The sequence below is a fragment of the Phyllobates terribilis genome, unplaced genomic scaffold (assembly GCF_046119375.1).
Source record: "Phyllobates terribilis strain yellow unplaced genomic scaffold, ASM4611937v1 Scaffold_10__3_contigs__length_209671492, whole genome shotgun sequence".
In the NCBI taxonomy this organism is placed as follows: domain Eukaryota; kingdom Metazoa; phylum Chordata; class Amphibia; order Anura; family Dendrobatidae; genus Phyllobates; species Phyllobates terribilis.
The window spans coordinates 189,316,919-189,322,207 of NW_027362770.1; the positions used below are offsets into that span (position 1 = coordinate 189,316,919).

General features: G+C 46.0%; 1 pseudogene; it reads left to right on the forward strand.

The window, feature by feature from the left end:
• The first annotated feature begins 2,924 nt into the window (after positions 1 to 2,924).
• LOC141164090 (E3 ubiquitin/ISG15 ligase TRIM25-like) lies at positions 2,925 to 4,987 on the forward strand (annotated as a pseudogene).
• Positions 4,988 to 5,289: the final 302 nt, after the last annotated feature.

Consider the following 5,289-nt stretch of genomic DNA (forward strand, 5'->3'; position numbering starts at 1 on the left):
ATACCGATAGGTTTTGTGTACAGCATATTTGCAGCAAAAAATTCTGTTGCAAATCCTGATGTGTTGGCAGGGAAAACGCTGCATAACGTACTCTTGTTTTTGCCTCGTTTTTGACATGTATTTTTGTTGTGTATTTTTCCCTCGCTCTTTAGTACGAGTGAAACAAGCTGCAATAATTGACATGCTGTAGATTTGAATCTGTTGCAAATCTGCTAGGCACGGCTAAAGATTTCCCGGGCTTCAATTCCCTTTGAAGCCCGGGAGTACATTTTCATCATCTAGCTGTAAATTTCTCACAAGCCTGTGTCACTGGGATACACTCGCATGTTAATTGGGTCAATAGCACCTTTTTTGCTAGCATTTGCTTACAAGCTACTTCTGCTGCTAATTGGCATGGAGCCACTGGCCAAGTGTCAGCTCTTCTAATTTGACAAATACTAGAGGGGAGGAGGGATGAAGAGGGGTCTGGGATGGGAGAAATTCTTAATATTTCCTTAATATTTTTATGACAATATTGATTATATTGGAGCGAGTCTTCTTGAGTCAAATGTTGGGAGATTGGCTGATCTGTAAACTCTTTCCATGTTGATGTTTGATTGTAAACACTAATAACATTTTTGCGGGGTGTCTAGGATACAATACACACCATATCCCCTAGTAATTAAGTCTTAAACTGTACATTCTTGCCCAATGAAGGGACATGGTGGAGTAAGATTGCCTAAGTCATTAAGAGACGCACTCCACTTACTGAATTAGGCGCTGACGTGCACCGTCCCAAGAAATGTGCTCCAGTCATGGCGAAACTGGCGTGAAAAAAAATCACAAAATATTTGCGCAACTTCTGAATTGTGCAAAAATGTTGCAACATTTGAAGATGTTTTATGCCAGAAAATGTGAATATACCTTATTACGTACAACATATGGGAAAAAAATGTAACATAACTGGTCCTCAGATGTGAGAGGTATGTTGTATATTATGTATTGTTTTTAAAAATAAGTACACCTGCAGGGGGAAAGTCAGACTCATATAAGTTGTCAGCTGCAGACGACAATGTGTATGACTCCTGTATTCAGTGCTGTGCAGGTGCGGCAGGAGAGCGGCCATGTGTATGACTCCTGTATTCAGTGCTGTACAGGTGCGGCAGGAGGGCGGCCATGTGTATGACTGCTGCATTCAGTGCTATGCAGGTGCGGCAGGAGGGCGGCCATGTGTATGACTCCTGTATTCAGTGCTGTGCAGGTGCGGCAGGAGGGCGGCCATGTGTATGACTCCTGTATTCAGTGCTGTACAGGTGCGGCAGGAGGGCGGCCATGTGTATGACTCCTGTATTCAGTGCTATGCAGGTGCGGCAGGAGGGCGGCCATGTGTATGACTCCTGTATTCAGTGCTGTGCAGGTGCGGCAGGAGGGCGGCCATGTGTATGACTGCTGCATTCAGTGCTATGCAGGTGCGGCAGGAGGGCGGCCATGTGTATGACTCCTGTATTCAGTGCTGTGCAGGTGCGGCAGGAGGGCGGATAGTACAATGCACACCTGGAACAGAAACACTAGCAAAGAGGCCAGTGCAGACTGTACTATTAGGATACAGTCAGATGGCCGTATAAATTGGACTGATATCAGAACGCAGTGCATGGACTGGCCGGCGGCTCTCCTGAACCAAACGTGACAGCTGCATAGAAATACAAGAAGTCGTCACGCTTGGGTAGGGAGAGCTGCCGGCCAGTCCATGCACTGCGTTCTGATCTCGGTCTTTCTGACTGCGCCCTTACACCTGTGAGTGATATCTGGCGCTGAGGGTGAAGCATAGGAGAAAAGAATGACACTGTAAAGTGTACAATAGTATATAGTTTTTTATGTGTTAAAAACCACTAAAAAAGGTACATGAAAAAAAAGGTACAAAAAAATTCACTACAGGTGAAAAACACAAGAAAAAACACCATGTTAATGAGATTTTAGAAATATTATTCATTTCGCGGTTACTATAAAATGTAAAAAATGAAAGGCAGAAAAAAATGCTACGAGTGAGCCCTCAGGCCGTGTTCTCGCTTGTAGAAATGCTAAAATGTTTTTTCCAAAGGTATCTGCACCAATGTGCATTAGCAATCTGCTCTGATTTTTTTCCCGTTTTCCAGTACACAATATGGTAGAATGAATGGTTTCATTTAAAAGTACAACTAATCCAGCAAACAAAAGCTCCTCTTACAGCCATATTGATGGAACTATAAAAAACGTTATGGTTCTTCATAGAAGGGGAGGAAAAAATGAAAAGGAAAAACAGAAAATTGACCAGTCATGAATGGTTAAAGGGAATCTGTCACCAGAAATAACGCTGTTAACCTGCAGATATGTGGTTAATCTATAGGTTAATGCGTTATTATTATGCTGCCCGGCGCCGGCATGCAGCCGAATGCAGCAGGGATGAAATTAACTTCATTCTCCGCGCCAGCATTCGGTTTCAGTCATGGAGGCGGGGGAGGCACCGGTTCAGTCACCCGGCAGCTGTAATCGTGCCCCCGGCCCTGACTGACATTGGCTCTGCATTGGTGTTCAGTCGTTATTCAGGGCCGGGGGTGCGGTTACAGCCACGGTTCTGTATTCTCAAAGCCGTGACTGAACCGGCGTCTCCACGACTGAAACCAAATGCTGGCCGGAGAATAAAGTTAAATTTCTCCCCGCTGCATTCAGCTGCGTGCAGGCGCCGGGCAGCATAAAAACTCATTAACCTGCAGATTAACCGCATATCTACAGGTTAACAGCGTTATTTCTGATCACAGGTTCCCTTTAAAGAATTTACTGAGATTCTCGGTGTCGCTAAACCTGTAGATATAACCAGATGGACAAGTTCAGTCTCACCTTTTCTTACTAATATCGATCACACCCACTGGGTATTTATTTGAAAATTCTACTCTCATTTCTTCCTTCTTCTGTCAGCGATGGCGTCTACTGGTCTGAAAACGGAGCAGCAATGTTTCATCTGTGTGACACTGTGTACAGATCCTGTAACCCTGAGATGTGGACACAACTTCTGCCTGGTCTGTATTGATTGTGCGCTGGATACACAAGACGAGTCTGAAGTTTATTCCTGTCCTGAATGTAGAGAAGAGTTTCAGGAACGACCGACACAGAAGAGGAACATAACTCTGTGTAATGTAGTGGAGAAATTCCTGTCTACTCAGCCACCTCAGAAAGAGATCACCGGGATCCCCTGCACTTACTGTGTGGACTCTCCTGTACCTGCTTTTAAATCCTGTCTTCTGTGTGAGGCTTCTCTGTGTGATAATCACCTGAAAGTTCATAGCAAAGGACCAGAACACGTCCTCACTGATCCCAGCACTTCTCTGGAGACCAGGAAATGTTCTGTCCATAAGGAACTTTTGAGGTACTATTGTACTGAGGACGCTGTTTGTATCTGTGTGTCCTGCAGTTTGGTCGGAGAACATCGGGGACACCGGGTGGAGATGCTGGATGAGGCCTCTGAGAAGAAGAAGAAACTGAAAAATGTTCTCCAGAAACTGAACATAAAGAGTTCGGAGTCTGGAGGAGTGAAGGAGAAAAGCTCAAGAAAAAGCATCTGGAGAAGCCGAGAGAGTCACTGCCCTGTTTATAGACATCAGGAGACGGGTGGACGACCTGGAGAAGAGGGTCCTGAGTGAGATCTCCAGTCGGGAAGAGCAGGTGTCACTGTCACTGTCTGATGTGATCCGGAAGCTGGAAATACAGAAGGACGAGCTGTCCAGGAAGATGAGGCACATTGAGGATCCACTGACTGTCTTACAGGAACCGGACACCGGTGATTTGTGTGATCCTGAGGAGGAGGGAGGTGATGAAGACACAGGAGGACGTGATGGAGGTGATGAGGACACAGGAGGACGTGATGGAGGTGATGAGGACACAGGAGGACATGATGGAGGTGATGAGGGCACAGGAGGACATGATGGAGGTGATGAGGACACAGGAGGACATGATGGAGGTGATTAGGGCACAGGAGGACATGATGGAGGTGATGAGGACACAGGAGGACATGATGGAGGTGATGAGGACACAGGGGGACATGATGGAGGTGATGAGGACACAGGGGGACATGATGGAGGTGATGAGGACACAGGGGGACATGATGGAGGTGATGAGGACACAGGAGGATATGATGGAGGTGATGAGGACAGAGGAGGACATGATGGAGGTGATGAGGGCACAGGGGGACAAGATGGAGGTGATGAGGACACAGGAGGACATGATGGAGGTGATCGGGGTGCAGAGCTGATCTCACACCTATCACACACATTATCTGCTATGATAAGAGATATAAATGTGACCTTCTATGGGGAGGGTCCTGCAGACATATTACTGGATGTAAACACGGCTCCTAATAATCTCCTTATATCAGGCAAACTGAAAACTACGACGTCGTCAGAAATCAACCAGAATCGTCCAGGAACAGCAAAGAGATTCCAGTGTAATCAGGTGATGAGCAGGAGGGGATTTACCTCAGGACGACATTACTGGGATGTGGAGATCAGTGGGTCAGGATGGTGGAGGGTGGGGATGTGTTATCCCAGTATAGACAGAAGGGGGCGTCAGTCACACGTTGGAGATAATATCAAGTCCTGGGGTTTACTAGGAAGTCAGGGCTGTAATAATCTGTATTATGTGAAACATGACAGTAAAGTGATCCAGTTACCTCACCAGATCTCCAGTGATAGAGTCAGGATATGTCTGGATTATGAGGCCGGGCAGCTGTCCTTTTATGAGTTGTGTGACCCCATCAGACACTTACACACCTTCACTGCTGCCTTCACCGAGCCCTTTCATGCTGCATTCTGCGTTATATGTATGTGGAGGTTCTATAAAGATATTGGGGGAATCAGCTGTAAGGAGCCGTAAATGTAGAAGAATCTGCCTGGAGAATGGTGACATCATAGGTGATTGGAGAATCACTCAACCAGTAGGCTTCAGTAGTGGGAGACGGGGGTGGGTGGTCTCTTTATAAACCTTAACCTCTTACAAGCTATGAAAACTTTTGGCTTGAATACAACTATTTGTACATTTGTTACTGGTTTGTTTGAGTTGCACGAGGTTTCAGGTTACAATCTTCATTCTGTCATTCATTTGAAGATCTCCTGATATGCAGATTACAACCTGGTTCCAGGTTCACACTTTTCTCTTGTGTTCATTTCCCTCCCAGTAATACAGGCTGGACAGGAGATCTGCAGTCACCAGATCATATGTATCACCACAGCTTCATTCCTGGACTGATTTCTCTTTCTTCTGCACAGACTCACAGCAGTAAAT